The following is a 23,257-nucleotide window of genomic DNA, read 5'->3' on the forward strand; positions in this document are numbered from 1 at the left end:
ACAAAATATTCTCCATACCATTCCAACACCACCACAAGCCTGAATTGTTGATACAGGGTAGGATGGACCTACTGCATGTTTTCAGGATTTTGATGACAATTTCTGACTCTACCATCTGAATTTCACAGCAGAAATGGAGACTTTTCAGTCCAGACTATTTTCCAATCTACTCTTGTCCAAACTGAGCCCATGCTAATTGTATTTTTAGGTAATTGTTCTAAGCTCCCTACACTCCTCCTGCCTCAAGGTTCAATGTGTTGCTCTTTCAGAGATACTCTTCTTCAGCGAACTGTCCCTCATAGATATTTCCCATTTTCAGACCAATTTCTGCAAAACCTTAGAGATGGTTGTGCATGAAAATTTCCGTAAATCAGCAGTTTCTGAAAAAACTCAGTGAGCCTGTCAGACACCAATCACCATCCTAGTTTCAACGTCACTTATATCACCTTCCCCATTTTTATACTTAGTTTGAACTTCATCAGGTCATCTTGACAATATCTACATGCCTACATGCCAATGAATTTCTGCCATGTCATTAGCAGAGGGGCCAATGTCAATGGCTTACCCTCTTTCTCTCCCTGCAAATTGAGTCCCCTCTTTGTCACTCTCCAGGTAGCTGCTGCTCCCCTGCCCCTCTTCCCAAACATACTTGAGCTTACAAGCAGAAAATGTGAGACAACCTTATGACATTTCCAATTTCCTTCTTTACACAAGGCCAACAAAAGTCTGTGTACCACCCATACCAGAAGGATTAAAAATGTTCTCATTTGCAATCCCTATCTAATAATTTGGTGACACCTCTTTATTATGGAAAATGTTACTAGTTGTTTGTAGGGTTTTTACAGGATATATTGAAAGCCACAGAAGTTCAATAACAAAGGCTTTCACACACACACACGCAAAGAGCATCACTTTAGTAGCAGCTGTCACACCCAGAAATAAAGGCATATTGTTTTCAATCAGGTGGCAGGCAGCCAATCTACCAGCCACAAAAGTTTAAATCAGATGAGAATAATTTTCCCCTTTTCTTCAACAATATATCCACTGCCAATTCTTTCAGTTGAAGCAAAGTATATAGGGGGTTTTGATTCAGACAGTTACTGTTTCTTTTAGTGATATTTTTGTGACGTTGTATACAAAATAAATTCATGTGAAAAAAGTAAGCACATTGTTGAGTTTTTTTAAATAAGCAAACATGGATTTTTTTTTAGGTGGCCACTTGAAGCCATCCACTATTGAAATTTATAGATTAAGATTAAGATGGACCTAGAGAGATAGGGGTCTGACACATTTTCTTGGTTTGGAGCAATACTGATTGTAAAAATGAATTTTCCACCTAGGATAATATATTTGTTTCAAAGATTACCAGTTAGAATACCAAAATCATTTTTTATCTTCTTAACCCCATTGTGCTAATCTCAACTTGTTATGCAATGCTAAATCATCTGGGAGTATGGGGGTTCCCAACTTCCACCTATAGTACGTGACCTTCCACCTTGTGAGAGTTACAGATTGTTGCAGGAATGCCGCCTACAAATACCGGGTAATGTTGGAGCAGACATTCTGCAAGGTGCCTCTGAGCACTAAGCCCTGGATCAGAAATTACTTCTCTAGAGAAACTAAACAACACTCCACTGTGGGCGCCACTTTGGATATATGCAGTAGATTTTTTAGGGGCCTCCATCACCCCTAGTCCCTCACCATTGCACCCGATATTCGGAAACCCCCTTTTTCTTCTAGGCTGGTCTTTAGAAAGACCCTGTATTTTTCCAAGCTTAGCACTTTTAACATCATCCCTGGGTGGGTTTCTCAGTGCTGATACATGGTAAGGGTGCCTTTAGGTTGGACTTTTGGAGATTCCTACAGTGGCTCTATTTCCTTTCATAGCTCACACTGGTGAGTGAGTTCTCTAAACCCCAGACAGAGGGGTTTTTAGGGGTATTTAGGGGCGTGGGAGAGGGAATTGGGGGTCTCCTTTACTTCTGACAAAGGAGGGACAAAATTCTCACTCTAGCACAAAAACACTGTTAGCAGTGGATTTCATGAATTGGGCTACAGGATTGTAACTCGCTGGTACAGAACAAATATATCCTCAATAAAATAAATCCTGAAGTGTAGAATAGATGCTAGCAATGTAAGGATGGGGTAGGCAATATGCTCCGTTTGTTTTGGTCTTTTCCTGCCATAGAATCATATTGGAAAACAGCAGTTCTTATTGCCCGAAAGATCACTGATCTTTCCACCATAATTATATGCCTATGAAGCAGTACGAAAAGTCAATCCTCCAGCATCTGGTTACAGCAACAAGGTTGTATATTTCCTTCTTTGGGGGCTACAGACACTACACCATGTGCAACTGTGGTTGTGAATGGAGGATCTCAACTATTCCAGGTATAGACACCAATTGTACAGTGTTGTGGTATGCTTGGCAGCAATTTTTGGACTCTGTGGACTATAGCCAATTGTTGAACCCTGTGTAGATGTGGTTGTGCATACTCCCACTGTACCACCTCTGCAATTTCTGGATGTTTCTTCACTTTTCTTCTGTTTATTTTTACCCTTTTACTGGTTATGTTCCCCTAACTGTTCCTGATTCGCTTTAATTTTGTATGTGGATCTCTTTCTTGGTCTTTACACATTTTTGATGGTATTTTTTTTAAATACATTCGGTGTGTCTTTCTTAGGTGTGCCTTTATATGCTGATTTTGTAGGTTTGCCCTATTTTTGTTAAATACTGTTATATAAAAAAAAAAGTTGGACGACAGTCTACCCCTTTTCTACTTTATTCAAACAATTTTTGTTTTTTACATACCCTTGAAAGAAAAATGGAAATTGTAAGTGCATCCCTACATTTACCACAAGTTTAAATCCATGAACCTCTGTTACCCCCTTTTTTTTTTGTTTTTTATAATTCTTGTATATTTAATAAAAGGGATTTTTTAATTTCATACAATACCTAAAAGTTTTTCTGTGCTGCAAGTAGCCTACTGTTCTGTCCTTACACTTTCTTTTAAATCCATGAAATTAGAATTAGGCGCTCCAAATTCGGTACCAATGATAACAACCTCTATAGGAAACATAGAAGTAGAACCTGTCTTAATTAAAGGAGAGCGAAAGTCAGTTTTAGGGTAAGCTTTATTAAAACAGCAAGACAGTCTGTCCTTTATGTCATAGATGTTTCTACATGCCAGCTTTTTTTTTTTTACACACAAAGCTATGTATGCACAGCTCAGTATGCAGCGCAGTAAATATAATATTTTAGGATGTGTTTGTTTAACCAGTGTTTGTTTAAAAAGAAATACTGGGAAAACGTTTTTCTATAATTTGTCCCATGTAAAATGACACTAAAATGATGTTTCTGGTACACAATATGGGAAATGATTTGCAAAGAACATTAGAGCTTTTGCCACTGAACATAGGTAAATACTCATTATTTTACCAGTTCCCAATGCATCCCGAATAAGTTAAAAACTTGTTTGGCCATAGTGACAGTAGACAGACTTGGGAGGACCGTCTTATTGTGCGCACATTAATGTATGTGTCCCTATAGTTTAGGATGCTTTACTGCTACAAGGCCTTGGCAGCTTGTAGTCAACAATGCATTGAAGCATATCGAAGTATGATTCATTATAAGGTGAGGTTGTCCACCCAAAGGATGGTCAGAAATGAACAATGATGATAATGATCATGCATGTGATGATGAATGCATGTGCCTGGCTTTCTATTTTCATTTCAATTTCCCGGGGTAAAGGTACTAATGTGCCCACCTTTGCCCACCTTTTCTAGTTACACCTTTATCAAAGGGAGTTTCCACCATAAGCCCCCACTTTGTTTGTCACGCACTTTTTAATAAAACTGACCCTTTAACTATTTCATTAATCCTTTAACCTAATATTTCAGTCAGACCCGTATCCAGGTATGCAGCTTGGGTTATCAGGAAAAAGATAGTAACTAGCAAGTAGCACCCCCCTTCCCAGCACGATCCAAAGCCCCAAGGATTTCCTTTATATTGGGAAGTTCCAACCCTAAAGGACGGGCCCCTCCCTTTATCCAAACAGAACTAAAATGCACATTCTGCAGCATGGAAACATGTTAACTACTGCAAAATTGATTCCACAGAAATGTGTCATTTCTTCCATTTGGAGTTCCTAGGGATGCCATCTGGTTTTTATCATGCATCATAGGAATTTTTATTTGTTTGATTTGTGAGCAATATTTACACTAATATTGTGATCTAATAATATTTATTAATTCCCTATTAGTAGTATATTGTGTCATCATTTTAGTTTAAAAAGCTAAAATAAAAACTGCTTGTTTAACAATTCAAAACAAACAGTATTTCACATCAACAAATATATGCTTATGCTCTCAAAAATGTGTATTTACATTTAAAGGAATGTATACCTAATCCTTTGTCTAAAGACATATGGGAATCTACCTACCAGACTAAATAATCTGGAAACTAGGAATACTAGGAAATAAAAATCAACAAAACTATTTTTTACTTTACTTGTACCTGTAAGGCCCTGGTCTAGTGTCAATTTATACTGGACACTGGTTCCCTAATTTAACATCACATTCTACACCTATAGACAAGCCACCGCCTCAAAAGACTAGCTGCACAGACCAAGCACACAGGTACTCCCAAGAATTGCATGTGCAAAAAATGGCAACTTGGAAACAAGGACAGATGGAGAAGCAACAGTATTAGACGAGGCCAAAGGGTCATTATTGATAACCACATCCATAGACATTACCAGGTCCCAGTAAGGTCATACACGAATGACAATAGCCAGCCAAGGTATCTGAGGAATAAGTTCCAAGTAATTGGCCAGAGCCAGAGGCCAAACTCAGGGGTCAATAACCAGGCAAGTTATGCAGTGTGGTTAAGCAAAATAGTGATAAGGGTACGGTGAAAGTCTGTCCAAGTGGCAAGAAAGAGGGGTCAGACAGGACAAGATTGGTAACATTGAAGCGTGTGCCTTTAGAAATAGGAAACTAATGGTATCATGAATGAGGTGGACTAGACAGGTACAGCTTTTTTAGGCCACTGGCCAGTCAGGAAGCAGTAACAGCATCTATTATGGGGTTTTTATGTTTGCAACTTCATTGCCTTTGCAACTTCATTGCCTTCAGTTGCGTTAGTGCCTATCCTGTCTGACAGACAGCACAGTGCTGCTGGAAGCCAAATACAGGGCCCATGCATGTGCCTGCACTCACCCGCACCCACTTCACACTCCAAGTCCAGGCAGCAGAGGAACTTAGGAGGTGATGCTGTCAACTAGACACTAGACAGACTGAATAGGATGATGTTGTTACCTAAACAACAACAATGTATGTGCAAACCCAAAATGTAAAGTTTATTATACATGCCTTCTTTCAACTTAACCCCCTTGTCTTCCTCTTTGATTAAAAAAAATCCCATATTCCACACTTCTACTATGCAGTTAGAAGACACGATTATAGTTTTCTACTCAATGAGTGGCATTGCCATCCTTTGAAGTATACTCCTGAAGGGATTACAAGCTGACATGCCAATGAACAGTGCTACTTCACATCCAGCTTGTGGGTAAGCACACAGAACAGCCCACTCATCACTGACTAGCTGGGAAGGAATAAAATAAATAAGACGTGAAGAAAGCTGTGTGCTTGTGGCTATGTTGCATGCACACATTCTGGAAAACGTATTACATAATGTGAAGTATTTAGATTCCTTTGAGCTTCCCATAAAAGTAAACTACTGCAGGAGATTATTGCTGCATTGAAGAGGAATCACTTCAGACCTAATACTTCCAGGTTTGTCAATCTCCTGGTGCACCTATTGGTCTTTACAAGACACAGTAATGGTGGAAGATATTTTTCCATTTTATGTTAAAAATGAAATGATTTAGAAAACATTAAAAATAGACTGACTGGGTGGCTATTCATGGTGAGTTGGAACTCAATACACTAAAATCCCTTGCTCGTCCCTAATAATCAGTTTGTATTCCACACAAGGGGGTTCCTTGAGCAATGAGAAGTTTGTGACTCAGGTCAGTTTAACTGATATTAATGATAGTTTTGTCTCTTGGTATAGGGGCAGCCTTCCAACTGGTCACTGGCAATGTTAGGGGCTTTCTTCCTATGAACCACCATGCTAATGTACTGTGAGTTATGGATATGGTAATTATAACAGTTGGGAAACACTGTACACAATATACACCAGTTCTCTATATTCTGAACATGTTGGGACCTGTTTAGGAAATCTAGGCCACGGAGAAAAAAACATTTTATCAATAGAAATCAGCAACATGCTGTAATTTCCTAACCTGACCTGGAAATTCAAATTTTTTTAAACTAGATTTTTATTAAGAATTGTCATAAAGAATAACAGAAAAAACAGAGAAAGGACAAGATATAAACATAAACATAAAGTACAGTATACTGGATAATTAACAGTACATCAAAAAGGATCATACAAATAACATATTTAAAAAATAGCAGCAAAATGTAACCCAAACAGTATAATCCCATATTGTGAGAAAGTAAAAGATGAATGTCCAGTATACACAAAACATTAACAAAAAATAAAAAAATAAACATGTAAGGTGTAGATAGGACAAGAAGAAGGGGGGGGGGTTACTAGAATGATGATTAATAAGGAGCTCACATAGTCAAATCAACTCTTTAAACGTGTAAATGGGCATAATAGGCATCCCAAAATTCCCAGACCTGTTCAAACTTAGCAACATTATTTCTGAGGAGAGCTGTAAGATATTCCATCAAACAGACCTCCTGGACACGAGCATGTAAGTGCTGCAAAGAGGGGGGCTGCGTGGATTTCCATTTGGCCTGGATTAAAGTATGGACCGCTAACAAAATATGTGTGATAAGATTAAGAAAATTACATTTTAACCCAATTAAAAAAAATTCAGAACATCCCATCTGGGGTTTACCACACTTTGTATAAATAAGATGATTAACAGTACCACTAGGAAAGTAAATAGAATGATGCTAGAGATCAGTTGACACACAGCTTGGAGCAAATTGGAAAGCTCCCACCAACAGTGCAACATCCAATGTGTTTGTCTGCCTAACCTCCAAAAAGAAAAGGAACACAAGAACCGACTAATGTGATCACAAGCAGCAATGCTGCAGCCTGTTTTATTTTAATGACTGCCTTCACAGAATGACTTTTAGAACATAGAAACCAGAGCCTTTCCATCCAATGGAAAATGGACGGGGGTAGTAAACAGAGGTGGATGTGGGGAAATTAGTACTGATTTTCGACAAAAAGCTGAAATTGGCACATTGGTAGCAAAGCTGTTTAGTCTGCATTGCATGTACACGTGAAAGATGATTTACATTGAAACAGTTGATGGAACTGATTATGAAGGCAGCATTAGGTTTACATGTGTGGGAAATAAGTGTTTATGCAGTCTTTTAGTGTTCCATTGCATTTTTTGTCAATAAACAGATGTGAAGCTACTGGAGGAAGTAAAACATGCTGAACAAGCTGCTTATTAGTTTAGTTAATCCACTAACACATATAGCTGACTTTTATAAATTTAGACAATTAGAATATGACCAAAGGTTTCCTTTCCTGTAATATCAGCCCAAACTGATTTTTTTTATGTTGCCAGCTACCCTTTCTAAGTGATGTCATAATTGAACTTGCTGGACAATAGGCAAATTATGTCTTGAGTTTAAAATGTTGAAGCCAAAAGCAATTAGTTTATCAATAGTTTCTACAGGTTACCTCCTCATTATTTGTCTTTATTAAATAAAAAAATGCATTTTGAATTATGTTTAGCTGTACAATTTTTTTCTTTCGGTATGCCTAATCTTTCTCCAATATTTAAAATAATATTTAGTAATATATATTGAAATATGTTATGTATTCTTTATTTTTCTGTAATCTATTTCCTGTGAGTATGGTCAAAGGCTACCCCTATTAATAATGCATTTGACTGTTGTTTTTTTCTGTCAGCATTTGGCATTCCTAATTATTGTTCAGGTAGAAAAATAATGAATTTGAACCCATCAATGCAGGTTGCTTTAGGAGTTGGGTGGCACTTATAGTATGCAAATGATTAATTAGGGGAAATTTGGCATTCAAGTGTCCTGCATTGCATTGTTGGATTTGCTGGGGAAGTTTTTTGAAAGTCCTAAAGTAATTTGCAGTGACAGGTTCACAAATTGCAATGCCTAGTCTTCCTCTGTGGGCTTTCTTTAGTTTATGTGCTCTTTGTCCTCCTACTGAGGATGTTTCTTCTCACTCAGATGTATTAAATCTCCCCAAAGCTGGAGAGAATACAGTTTCATCAGTGAACCTGGGTGACCCAGCAAACCTGGGTAAAAGATTTCTTCAAAGTCATTTGCTATTTGAAGCAAACATTTAAATACTTGACTAGATCCATACCAAGTTTGCTAATGAAAGCGTGTCCTCTCCAGCCTATGAGTGCTTTAATAAATCAGGCCTTTAGTCTCATAAACAAGAAGTGAGTGATAATTTCTCCAACAGGGCACAAGCATAAACTTATTTTTAGATAGGTTTAGTGAGGATTAGAACTTATGGCAATATATAATATTTTGTTGCCTTCCTATTTATTTCCTGTACAGATGTTGCAGAAAAAAAGATGTGACTGAAATGTTTTAATATGGGTAAAACTGTTGTTCCTGGAGTTAAGCTTTAAAAGCTAAAACTAGCAACTATTTGCAAAGCAAACATTTTAAATATCCCTGTCCCTTTTGAGCGATTGCAAGTCTCTGATCAAGTTATTGTCACATGAAAATTGTTCAGGGTCATTGTGTGGTTTTTCTATTAAGAGAGTTTCTAAAGCTGGCCAACAAATTTTCAAGTTAATTGCAAAGTCCCTGAGCATGGTATTGTAACCAAAATTGTTGTGGTATTGGAGGCAACTGAGAAAACATGAATGTGAAACAGTTTTATTTTTGTTATGTATTTCTCCTCTAATCAGATCCAAAATATTTTCCACTGAGCTACATGCTGATGGAAGACCTGCTTTGTTTATATTTGACAGAAACCTCCCAAGAAACTGTTAATCCCTGTAACTGGATTCTACAAATGTAAACTTGGATAATCAGCTCTATATTTATATTGTACCGGCCAAAGATATGTCTTTTTTGCATCAGGAGTTTGCGTGTTTACATTTGTGGTCAGCACTAGGCCTTACTGACGATAGAATAACAACACAACACAAATACACACTACAGGTGTTTGTGCAGTCCTATTGTGTTTAACCCTTTCTGGGAGTGGATAAAGGGGTAGTCTGTACTCCTGTATTCTTTCTTCTGGGTGAGGATATGGCTATCTGGCCCCATAATATAAATGGGCTTTCTCACACCAGAAAGCTTGCAAACCCCCCTATAATTTGGAGGAGACCAATTCCACTGTTAGGGCAATGCATTGGGACTGGTATGGACAGAAGCAGGGGGCACATGTTTGAAGCTCCCTTTTTCCTGGCTACTTAGCCTCCATGCCTAAATATAATTCTGGTTTGGATATTAAAAATTGATTTAGGACAAAAACTATTGCACATGAAAACTTTGTGCAGCTAATAAACTAAATCCAAAGCTAATGATCTGGTTTTAAAAAATGTGTTTTCCCACAATTACTTTAAATCTGTACACAGGAACTTAAAAAAAATCCCCTGCAGTGGGGCTACCGCTTCAATGCAAAGTTTAAATGTTTGTTTAGGTCTAGGGAACACATAAACTTAACTCGTCCTTTACTTCTTGGGCAGGCAGTGCACTTCTTTGATGTCTGACCCTCTGAATTGTAAAAGGGCCCTCAGTGTTCTCACTGACAAAGTAAGGCTACATGTTGTCACAGGTGCATCACATAACCTCTGACCCTCTTCCTAGCAATAATATGATCAGAGACTTTTCTATTAACTCAAAAAGTTGCCAACAGCTGATGGTCATATGGTGCCAGGTGAGGGAAGCAGAGTGGAAAATAAAAACAATAGTGTGAGAGTCAAGCAGGAACTGAGGATAGGATATGTGCACTGTCAGCATTGCAGGAACATAGAACTATAAGAGGAGACACTAACTAGGGACACTATAACAGGGAGCACTATGGGGGAGACAGGAAATGAGGGCACTAAAACAGGGGCACTTTGGGGGGGGACAATAACTGGGGAAATAACATGAAGCACTATGGTATGGGGGTTGCAGTAACCGAAGACACTATAACAAAGGACATTATACCTTAGCTAGCTATATTGGGATGGACTGATTAGGGTCATTATAACAAAAGAGGCTGTAAAGTGGGGAAGGAGGATCAAGAATCTCTAACAGGGTTCATTCATTTTTAATTAATCCTAATATGTATTCCCATCTAAAATCTGTGAGCTGAATCTTTTATGATGTTGGCAATGACCCTGCTTGGAAGTGTGATGGATGCGTGAACTCATTATTAAACTTCCCTGTTCATTGAAGCAAAAGTTTGGTATTACCGGCAGTTGACCAGGTGTGTAACTGCTTGCTTTGCAGGGAACTGCTAATTCCAGGTTTCAAACATTTCCTTAACAGGTCAATTTAGAGCTGAGCTCTCTCATGTATTGAAACTGCTTACAGTTATTTCAGTGCACACAGTGCAGCTTTACACAATGGTATGCTATTGCGATAGAAGTTAGATCGGCCCCCTCAGTTCCTGGCTGATGGACAACTAGTCCTAATATTCAAAACCCTGCTTTCAGTAATGGGATTTTAGTTCTTTTATTCATGGAGATACAGCATCCTATGTGGGCATTACCTAGGATAGTATGTCTTAGACAGGGTGCTGTATTGTTGTACAAATTATGTAGAGCACCCTGGTGCCCTCTTCCACCAGCTGCGATCTGCCCACATGAAAGGAAATCACAGAAACAAAGCAATGGGGTCTACATTATGATATGGAAAACATAATGATGGGGAAGGAAAAAGAAGGAATCTGGGAAAATAAAAGGTAAAACATTGACGGATAAGATAAGAGCTTTATGGAAAGAATATGTTTCTTTATTTTAGGATGTGTTGATATTTAAAGTTTTGTTTTAGGAAGACAATATATTATTATAGTATATTTTTTTAGAAATGCGTCATTGGGTTCCCTCTAGCCCATAGCATCATAATCATTTTTTTTCCTATGAAAACTCCCTAAATTGTTTATAAAACCACAGACGACAAACATCACATAACTAATGTTTTGTTCAGACTACATGCCATATAAAATATTGTACATTTTGTTTTCTGTTTGATATCAGAGTTTCTCTCGTGTGGGTTGAAATCACTCATCTTTCAGAGAGAAAAGGCATATGCACATCATTGTTGACATATATAGACTTTCATAGCTTGCTGAATGTTCGATAACAACTTTCTTTTTCTTTTTCATATGAAACAGCCCACACCATCAAAAGAATATGTCTTTGCAAATTGGCAGGATGGTAAGTAGCACAATGTTATTTTTCTTTTTACATAACCTTAACCTGACTTCTCTTAATTCAACACCAACCTACTCACTTGTGTCCCGGTCTATCAACTTGTGTACTTTCAGTGTGGGCTTGAATTGTAAACTGTTAAATGTTGTGAAATACAGTAAGTTAAAGTGACATTTTTTCTTGAATACATTTAAATACAAATATCATCTCAGCTCTTTTATCTCCCAAAAGGATTTGTATCACCGTCCTTCTAATTAACACAGCTCTGTCAGTATGGCAGAAGGAGCCTTTGATCTTTCTTTGTTGCAGTTTTCCTTTCACTTTACAGGTTATCACCTTAACCCCAATGTGTAACTGTACAGTGAAAATAGAAGCAATACACTTATGAGCTGATCTCTTGGTTGCTCCCCTCTCTCCACCTATCAGCACCTACCGTATTTTTCGGCCTATAAGACGCTCCGGCCTATAAGACGCACCCAATTTTAAAGGAGAAAAACCTAGAAAAAAAAGATTCTGAACAAAATACTAAAAAATCACTCTGTGTCAATGTATCGCCTTCTAATCACTCTGTGTCAATGTATCCCCTTCTAATCACTCTGACACAGAGTGATCAGAAGGGGATACATTGACACAGAGTGATTAGAAGGGGATACATTGACACAATGTATCCCCTTCTGATCACCCTGTGCCAAAAAATCATACTCACCCGATACCGCGATCCCGCGATGCTGTGGGCTTCTTCTTCTCCTCGCTCTCCTCCTGGCTGCAGCGCGTGTCTCCTCCTCCTCTGAGCGAGGAGAAGCCGACACGCATACCCCAGCGATCCCATAAGCAGGCTGATCCAGCCTGCTTACCGGATCGCGAGGGCACGTGTGCCGGCTTCTCCTCGCTCAGAGGAGGAGGAGGAGACACGCGCTGCAGCCGGGAGGAGAGCCAGGAGAAGCCGGCACCCGTGCCCTCGCGATCCGGTAAGCAGGCTGGATCAGCCTGCTTATGGGATCGCTGGGGTATGCGTGTCGGCTTCTCCTCGCTCAGAGGAGGAGGAGACACGCGCTGCAGCCGGGAGGAGAGCGAGGAGAAGAAGCACGCAGCATCGCGGGATCGCGGTATCGGATGAGTATGATTTTTTTAAATTATATTTAACATGTATTCGGTGTATAAGACGCACCCACTTTTCCCCCCCAGTTTTGGGGAAGAAAAAGTGCGTCTTATACGCCGAAAAATACGGTATCTTTGCCTTATAGCCTCTTTACACTAGACAGTCTCTGCTGTCTGGTCTATAGCTACTACGGGAGGCTGATACTAAATTGATACTAAATCAGCTTCAGGTACTTCAATGTTCTTCAGTACAAAATACAGAGCTGTATGATTTGTGTGTTTTTTACCTGCCTGGAACTAAGCTTTACAGAAACTTTAGGCTATTTCCAAAACAATATATTGTTTAACGTCCTATCCCAGTTTGTTGCTTGCTGCACAGTATATACACAGTATACATTTTATTGGCTAAGCATCTAAGCTGAAGTTTGTAGACATGACTCCAAGCCTGTAGAGTAGAGATGAACTGGAGAGCTATCTACCTAGGTAAATGGTGCTCCCAGTAAGCAGGACTAAACTGAACAACTCTACTGTTCTGGCAACCATCAGAAATGCTTATTGGTTGATGTTTATCAGAGGCTTGAACATTGCCCGCTGTGTAGCTCTGAATATTTAAATGATAAGTCAGCTCCTCATACACCAACCATTCTAGTGTCTACCATTTCAGATCCTCCTACTTCTGTGACACTGGCACTGTCACACAATTATACTTTTTTATGATAACATTTTATATACCTATTGGCTGTCAATAAATTTTTTTTGCCTAAAATATATATAGACTTAAGTTTTAAGGATTTGTCCCTGTAGCCCTAGAGCCGTCTCCACCTGACGAGTAAATCTGGATTCTTTGATTTTCCACAAAAATATGGAAACATCATAAAAAATGTGGAAAAATAACGTGGAAACATCATATTACAGTGATGTCAGGATTTAACCAGCATTGAACACAATTTAAATATTTGGATAGATTGGACCTGATTTATTAAAGCTCTCCAAAGCTGGAGAGGATACACTTTCATCGGTGAAGCTGGGCAATCAGATTCAGGAGAGCTTTAATAAATCAGGCCCAATATCTTTAATATAGCAGAACAGAGGCAATTAGTCAGAGAACTTCAGGATAGCAGAACTTCAGGATAGTACATACAGTATAGCAGACTATGTATTTGCATGTAAAATAAAGTCCATGGACAAATTTTGTACTCCAATCCTAGACAGTCTTGGAGAATTTATTATCTCCTAATCACATGCTGTACAGTACAGAATTATTAAACCTTCTGTAAAAATGTATTTAGACTGTAGAAGATACCAAACATAGAAGACATACCAGAATAAAAGTAGTATATTGAAGAGTTATTTGGGTCTCTTTACAATGATACACATCCTGGTAAATTTCAGGTTCATACCAAATGTTTATAGATTTTGCCAATTAAAACATTGCTTTAATTATGTAAGATGCTCAGGGTCCCTGGGCAAATATGCAATAGGGACACAAATCCACAGCACTTCTTTCTCCCCTGCCATTTAGTTAATTTGGCCCTGAAGAAGGCCCTGGGCAGGTCCCCCTCATTCTTCTTTACACTGGCTGCGCTAATAGGACAGGCTTGGGTTGGTGGTATATAAAGCTGAGGGTCTAATTTTTGTCAGGGAATTGATCCAATTGTTTCACCCAACCCTGGAATCAGTAGAACTATTCTTTGGGTGTTTTGATTAACATATTTTTCTGGATTGTCAATTTTTTTTTTGGCATGTTGATCGTTGTATCCTTTTGTATGTTCTTGTTTTAAAGAACACACAAATCTAAAGAGTACCTGTTTTACATGTAGTTTAGCAAACTAAACTGCTAGTGAGGGTAGTGTCTGTGGTTTGTCAGTCTGTTGGAGAGCAGAGTTTACTGACTAAGGAAAGAAAAATGAGGAAGGATTTGGGCTTTTTTGTCAATATACTAGTAGGTTGTTAAACTTACAAAGACAAGCAATGGGTGACAATACCTTTTGCATCATCAGGCCTTCTTTGTTGCTGTACCCTTCTGCTCCCCGTCGGAGTCATTGGGCCTGATTTATTAAAGCTCTCGAATTTTCCATTCTAAAAAAAGAGGGAAAGAGAGATAACCTTATCAGCCTGTGGCTTTGCTTCTGTTTTTACTGACTAGCCACAGGCTGAGACAGGTCCAGGGTAGTTTGGAGTCAAAGAAAGTGGAATAAATGATTTGGGCCATCAGACTGAGAACATAATGGTGGAAAGAGTACTGCATTGGAAGGCCTAAATAAAGTTTAATATTGCTAAATATGCTTTAATTTTGCCTCCTAAAGTGTTATCCTTATTTATTCAGGGTTTTTTTCTGGAATTCTGCTTGAAGTTACAGTCTTGACGTGAAGCCACCTTATGAACTGCTTGACTATTGTGTGTGTACATGTATATATCTAAAGAATCTAAAAGAATGTATAATAACTGGAGAGAAAAATATTATTATGTAGTCTAGTGTGATGAGGCGATTATACTCATGTATATTTATATGGTGCTCATATGGTCCTCATAACCCAACAGCCCCACCACCTAATTTGCATACCAGATACAGATATGTGAAGAAGTCAGATTCCATTCTCGGTGGCTGGAAACAAGAGCACCCAAATAAGTCCCATTGGATTTCCCACTGTTTTCCTGCTAAAAACAACATTTATGAGCTTAGCACAGCCTTAACTCTAGGCAGTTTGAAATTTATTAACCATTCATTCTTTGCTAACAATGTACTTCAATAAATAAATCAAAAATAAAAAGCAAGTAGACGCATTGTGCAATTTAGAAAAATGTGCAGAAAATGTATGTTTTTAGCTTTTGTTGTACTATATAAATAAGACTACAACATTATGTTAATTTTCTAGCTTTCTTAAAATTCCTATATACAGTAGACATGGACTTTTTGTATTTTAACAAATCACATTGGATGACAAACATCTGTCTTGTGTTTAAACTAGCTAGAAAAATACTGTATCTCTAATACTTTTGTTGAGTTTCATCCAAAAGGATGAAATTAATGTACATATGTACTTCCCTTTTACAGCATTATTTTTTGTTCTATCTCATTTGGTGATACTAAAGTCTAAATTCTGCATTTTCCCCTTTTATAGACAAATCACAGGACAAAGAAACTGTAACAATACAACGGAGAGATGGTGGCATGACTGTTAACAATAGTAGAGTCGAAATCTTTTCTAACGGATACTACTTGCTGAATGCCCAGGGTCAGATACGAGTACAAAAAACGGGAAAAATCATATTCCACTTTTTGCATATAGGTGCTAATGAATCAGAAAAATGGATACATAATGTACCACATGATACTATGGAAGTTACTTTAATTAGAAAGTTGTATCGTGGCACAAAGGTTTACATCACAAAAGAAGATCTGGAGGTCGAGCAACTTGATTTAACAATGCTTCTTGTGTTGCCTTCTGACTGATACTAAGCAAAACAAGTAGGAATATTTTCTACTTAATAATTAAAATCTTGCCGAAATGTGATTACTGTGACCAACAAGCTGCACAAGAAAAGAAAATAAACTAAACTTTATCCATGGGCTGTACATTTTTGAAGGAATATTTAGCAAGGCTTTTGGACCTTGACAACATGAATGTGCAAGATGAAGTTGACCAAAAACAAACATAATTCTGACTGTCTTCTTTAAATCCAATGTCAATTTGAATTCTTGAACCGGTTAAAAAAGTACCATCTCCCTAATGCGAAGAAAAAAAAAAAGTGGTTATTTTCAAGATATTACATGCAGCTTTCAGTGCACTTGCAATGAATTTGCTACGAGAGTTACCAAATGTATATTTTGGCAACAGCGTGAAATAGAAGAATTTGAGGAGGAAGAAAATTTAAAAAAATACATTTCCTATTTAACTGACTTAAGTTATACATCATATTTTTTTTATTATTTAGAATGTATGCAGACAAAATTATACTTCTTTCAGAATATTTATTTGAGAACATATTATTCTTCTAAAAAGTGTTTGTTGGTTGCAATTTGGTCTTTAGGCTAATGATACTAATATCATTTTTTTTTGTTTTCTTGTATTGTTTGTTTTGTCTGTCCTAAACAACGATAAAGAAAGTTTTTTCCTAATTTAAAGCAAAAGCTCTTTTGCTATTATAGATCAAGAATTGCATTTCTAATTCATGTTCTTTGCTGGAGTTATGGGTTCAATGTGAAAATATGCTTTTTAGCTCACTGTTCTAGTGGTATATACATCTTTAGGTTTGCCATCAGAAATTATAGCGCCCCATATGTTATAATGTCTTCATCTTCCTACTAACTGCTACTTATTTTTGTGTTATGTTGAAAAAAAAAATATTTGTTCTTCCATTATTTAAGATGCTGAAACAGTGAATTTGATATTTTTTCAATTGTAATTTCATATACATTTATCTTTTATTTAAAAGCATTTAAAAAAAGTGCACTTATAACTGCATCTAAAATTGACTTCAGAAACACTTCAACTCATTGTTGTCAGGAAGCTTGTATTGTAAGGGTAATTTGAGGAAAAAAAGAAAGGACCCCTGTCATTTTTGATTGTTATTTGTTGAAATTCAGTCTTGTAAGTCTTTGTTCTGGTCGCACCTGCACAGTGCCCCATAGAGTTCAATTGCACAGGGATCCGAGTCTGAAAACCTTTAAAGTGCCATAAACTCTTTGAGGCTGTATTGTGCAGCCAAAGCCAGGAGATTGCAGGCCTATACAGCTAGATGTAAACAGTCAAGTTCCCAAGAGGTAAATTTGGGAACGTAAGGCCCTTTACCTTTGTTTTAAAGTGCCTTTACCTTTAAACTTTAAATTTCCCTTTAGAAACTTGCATTTTGACAATTGTTTAAAAGGCTTCTAAAGCCTTTTTGTCTTTGGCTTTTGGAATGGTATAGAAATTCTGCCCTGGTTCATTGCTGTCTGTATAACTGTTGGGGAACTTCAACCAACTTTATCAATTCTGGTGGTTATTGTCACCTGTTCAAGACTGAAAAGTGTTGGAAAAAGAGACATTAGAAGTTTCTCACTAGGTGAGGACTAGAGGTGGAAATTTCCAAAGGATACACTTGTTTAGGTGACATTTGTAAAAGGGGGGGGTTTATACTTACTTTTGAGTGCTCTCCTTTTGCTTCTCTTCCCAAGACAAAACCTAAAGTATATTTAAACCCAGGAACAAACATTTTTTACTGCAGTTTATCAATCTATTTGATGACTGCATTAGTTCCCTGCAATTACCAATTGTTCCAGTCACAAAGATTTTGTCCTAGTAACCTCATACAAGGTTATTAGAAAAATAAAGTAGTTACCACATCCAGGGACTGATAGGCAATAGCAAGATTACACTTTTGTTTTAATAATAAGACATGCCTTAACGAAAATCTCCCTAACAGGGTTTACAGGATTAAAAGAAAGTAAGAGCTTGTCGGATGTTTAAACCATTCTCTACTGTATCCAAAACTAAAAAATATATTTTAGCTTTAGATATACAGTGGTACCTCAGTATAAGTCCGCTTTGGAATAAGCCCAACTTAATATAAGTCCTGTTTGGACACGAAAAATTTTGCTTGGTATACAACCTTTGTGTTAGAACTTGTATGGGTAAAAATGAGTCATAACACTGCGCACTACCCTTATTTACCTCTCTCGAGACAAGGCCACGACTGCTCACGAGCATCAGTACACCAGTTTTTACCATTTAGTGAACAACCCGCCCTATAACTCTCTGTGAATTACATAATATCCCCTCCTCCTCCCTTCTCAGCACAATCCTAGTAGACACTCGACTCTTCTCAGCAAGGTAAAGGGAGGTTATATTTTCATTTGCTTCATCTAATTGCTTTTGTATTTATGTATTTTAGTATTAAGCAGTGTTTAAATTATTTTATACAGCCCCATCAATGAATAATATGCCAATAACAAAAGGATTTTTTCATGGGAACAAATTAATCATTTTCCTTTTATTTTTTATGGGAAAAGTTTGTTTGGTATAAGTCCTGTTTGGTATAAATCCAAGGATCTGGAAAGGATTAAGGACTTATACCAAAGTACCACTGTATTTTTAAAGAAATGTACTCAGATAAATATGAAGGATTCCATTGTTGATCTTCTTCCAATTATTCAGTATGATCAAGGCGATTGAAGACATATTAGTAAAATTCAGTAGTTTGGACCACTGACCCAGAAGTTAATAAATCAGCAGACACTCATGCAGATAATATTTATTAAGAAAGTCAGCACTGGCATTCCACAAACCCCCTTTACTATAAATTCCCCTCAAAACCTCAATGTTCCTTTTAAAAATTCCTTGAATCACTTTAGATTAATCTGAAACTATTCTCTGCCTATATACCAAGTTCACCTTGAAGTCTGATCCAGCAGCATGTAAAGCATGCTTAAAATCACCCTGTCACAAAAGGTTTAAAAGTAAAATAAAGCACAGTTAAAATGTTTTTATGTTTTTGGCTGCCTATATATAACAATCCCCACCGCACACTATAGGACCTAGGTCTGGCTAAAGAAACCACAGTGGCCAGCAGGGCTGTAAATATTTAACACACCTATAATGTTGGATAACTGCAGCAATCAGGAATCAGCAACACACTGGATTCCTAATATGCAGGCAACTGTAAAGGTAACTTTACAACATCTTGTTTTACATATGGGCTTTATTTTACTTTTGCCTCTTTAGTGACAAGGTCACTTCAACTTCCCTTAGCTACCTCGCTGCTTAGTTCATCATTGGGAGCAAAGGAAAACACCAGACATGGGAATATTTGATTAATTCCTCTGCTGCATAGGGGTGTCCCAATCTTAGTCTATCATTGAATCAGTTCTTCTCCTTGCATCTGTTGGTGAACTAAGTAGTTACATGCTCTAATTAGAAATTACATTAATTTTAGTTAAATTATTTTATTTTGTTATGTAAATATATTTTAAATAGTTGTTGTTCTTTATTACTCTGTTATGTCTGAACAAAATAGGAGTGAACATATGTACATAGAATGTATCTATTGCTTTTATCCCACCAATTATTGTCTGTTTAAAATGAATATTTTGTATCTTGCATTTTTTTTTAATTTCAAACAAAAATTTATAAAATTGTAATGTTTATTGTACTATAAGTATTTAGTATTTTCTTTAAAAATGCAACATAGAGTAGTATGCATTTTCAATATAAAGATCAAGGGAAACTCACTAAAACTACTTTTGAATGTTTAAAAAAGAGCACAGAAGAAGTGGGAGACAATTTTATGATTAGGAAACATCAGCCATAGGAAAGGATAAGGCTTGTTAACGTGATACAAATGTTTTCATTTCTCTCACTTCCTATTGTTTTACCACAGCAAAAAAAATGGAGGGATCTTTCCAATAGAAACACAGATACTGATAAAATATTCTATTGGAGAAAAGAACACTGTCATGTTAAAGTGTACTTAAACTGAAAAAAAAACACCATGAGGTAGTACTATTTGACAACAGAGACATGCAATGAGTCTGATTTTGTATAGTTCTTCAAGACTGTAGATTATAAAATAGCATAAGTGAACCTGGGTGATTCATCAAACCCTGAATGGATTTGGTCTAGGAATGAAACGTTTGCCAAATATTAGGAAATGATTTTAAGAAATCCATTCCAGGTTTGCTGGATCACCCACGTTCACCTATGATAGTCTACCTTCACCAGGATACACTTTCTTCAGTGAAGCTGTGTGATCTAGCAAATCTGATGTGATACCATCCAGACTGAAACACTGGATAATGAGAACTGGTATTTATAATACTTGTATAAACATATCCACTCATTGGTCCAGTATTTCAATTCCCACGTAAATTAAATACTGACGACAGTAGATACACTACCTGTGCTCCCTCTAGTAGTCTCCTAATTTCTGAGTCAAGGTTCTCCTCCTATTTTCCAGCCTCAGAGGTGTCCACGGTTTCCTGTAGGCAATAGGCCATCTTGTTTAACTTTTGAGATCGGCAGTTCAGCGGAATTAGATTTTTAGCTCAAGCAAAAAGCTGGGGATAGGCAGTTAACACATATATTTCATCAGGAACAATAGAATAACCTAATAAATTATGTCTTTTTGGCTGAAAACCAGGAAGATGTCACCAGAAAAGACTGACAACAGAGCTGAAAACATTTTGTAAGTTTAGCCCTTGAACCATACATTGGGCAAATGTATTCTATATGACATTCATCAGGGAGCCATTTATATTTTATACATTCTTGTATTTATTTTGATATATTATATGAAATATTTTGCATTATGTATTTTTATAAAGCTATATGTTTTCTGTTTCCAATAAAAAAAAACTATGTACCATTCCTACTGAAAGTTTATTGTTGAGATTTCCACGTCTTTTTTTTTTTTTTATTTTTATTGTGTCTTCTTTTATAAGTTAAGTTTCAACATTCAAGTTCTTAGTTATAATAAGAACAGCATTACAAATGTTTCATTAGTCCTAGATGTAAGATGTAGAGTGAGATGGATCCTGGGAGTTACTGTATGAGTGAATGGCCTGCCCAAATGACTAGTTACTGTTTGGAGTTCAGAGAACTCTAATGTTCCAGGCTAATTTTAAGTTTCTAGATATAAGGTCATAAAGTTTTTGTACAATGTAAGTGCCAATTTATTATGATTACTCAGGATATAGGTCCACTTGATGAGACAAACTTAATAATTAGTGTATTTTTTTTAAAGCCTTTGGTAAAAAACAAAAAGACAAAAATAAATAGGCATTAAAAAACATTAAGTATCTAATCCTAATTCTTCTATATTAAAAACAAAAATGTTGAAAGGGGAAAATAAAAGTACCTGAGATTAAGTCAATTTGTTTATACCAGCTGTGCTCACATAGAGCAATTATGTTGAAAGCACATAATATAATTCACAAAGTTATTAATTCAGTGCCTTAGGATATAATATAATTCACATAAATGGAACTGTGCCTAAAATTTAAGATGAGTTTGTAAAGGATATATGCTCACGCTGGAGCCCACAAATCAGTAACCAGAAAACAGGCAAGAGGTGGGGTGAATCTTCAGGTGCCTGTCTGTGCTTTATTTATTAATTGTCCAGAAATACAAACACTAAAACATACCAAAACATACAAAAATTGTGCAGAGAACCTACATCTCCAGCCTAAAGCTACACTCTGGATACAGAGGTCTCCGTACCTTAGACCTGTTAGACTAAATAACACATGTGTGCTCAGTTTGTATAGGTAGCAAAAACCCAGACATAGACTAGAAATCCAGCTTACCTTCCCTGGAGCTTCGTAACACATGACGTGCCTGAGAATGGGTGCGATATCCTGGGTCCTGTCACAATATATTAGTAGGGAATAGTTAGACGCCAACTCTCTAAACTCCTATTGGAAACAGCACATCAGGTCAACTAAAAGAAGAGAAGGATACAAGTGCAGGAAGGAAAAATCGAGTAGCTGCTTGTTTAAACCTTTCTGTAGATTCCAACTTATTCACTGACCCTCTGTTCACAGGCTTTCAATGGTGATGGGTTCAAACAAACATTGTTACCATAACATAACATGGAGAAAACATTTGCAAAAGCATAAGACCCCTTCTCTCCCCTTGACCCCACCTAATCACCCTATACTGTTTTCCACCCCCATATTTATTTAACCCTTTCTGTCATGTACTTTTCTCTTCTCATTCCTGTCACGAGGGCCTCTGCTGATCTTTCATTGCTCCAGGCCTGCTTTATAGTAACTTTGATAAGGTTCTATTTTGATAACATAAGAACACTTCTCAGCTACTCCCCATACCCATATCCTAATTTAGCAGCTTTAGAATTGGCTAAAGAGAAATACAAACCATAACACTCATAAATGCCCAAAAGGACCATACTGATAAATATTAACCTCCATCCAAATAGGTCCTACAAGTTTGTTGTGATGTGACGTATTCTTGAATATGTATGCTGTAGGGATCACCAAGGTTTTCTACTAGGACACTTGGATTTCAAAAGACCAAGCTGCTGCTGTAGTTGGTGATCCTTTTTGGTTATTACCAATCACTCTTTCCTTCTGTGCCTAATTAGTGGATCACTTCAATGACCATGTTATCTTTCCATTTATGTTTAAGCTTGAGCTATAAAACTCTATATACTTTGTTTTGTCTCCATTATTGTCATTAAGGATTGACTAGTAGATGTGTGAACTTAAGCCTAGTGCTTCTTCTGCTGGCTGTAAATTTAAACATAAAAAATACTATGTAAGAATTTATATTACCTAAACATGATTTTTTTAAATTTTAATGTTTAGTCTTGCATATTGCACTTCACTGTTCAAATTTTGCTTATTGCCATAGGAATTAGTCTACATTTTCCCCATTTTACCATGGAGTATTCACATACTCACTGCTACAGGAGAAATTTCAAGACCCTATGATTGCATAATGAAACAAAATAACTAGTGGGGATGTGAAAATCACATATATGGCTATGCTTTATTCCACCACTTATTATCTACAGTATTATTGTGCTCATAAAAATAAATATATTCAGAGAATCATGAGGCCACTAACTCTTTTTCATACATGCAAATTAGACACCTTATTTCCTCAATGCTTCGAGTCAATGAGACCCTCCGGGGTCTGACGGACTTTGAAAGGGCTTGTAGGGATGACCCCCAATGCTAAAGGATTTAGGGTTATTACTGGTTATGATATATTACTGTTTTTTCATGATCATTGTAATGC

General features: G+C 37.0%; 1 long non-coding RNA gene across 1 annotated transcript in view; it reads left to right on the top strand.

Moving 5' to 3' along the window:
- Positions 1–20,863, top strand: part of LOC140336670 (uncharacterized) — a 32,015-nt gene extending 11,152 nt beyond the window's left edge. Inside the window, exons 2-3 of the long non-coding RNA XR_011921928.1 lie at positions 11,384–11,426; positions 15,641–20,863. This is a non-coding gene — a long non-coding RNA (uncharacterized lncRNA). The remainder of the gene's footprint in view (positions 1–11,383; positions 11,427–15,640) is intronic.
- Positions 20,864–23,257: the final 2,394 nt, after the last annotated feature.

Source organism: Pyxicephalus adspersus, chromosome 8, assembly GCF_032062135.1.
Source record: "Pyxicephalus adspersus chromosome 8, UCB_Pads_2.0, whole genome shotgun sequence".
NCBI lineage: Eukaryota > Metazoa > Chordata > Amphibia > Anura > Pyxicephalidae > Pyxicephalus > Pyxicephalus adspersus.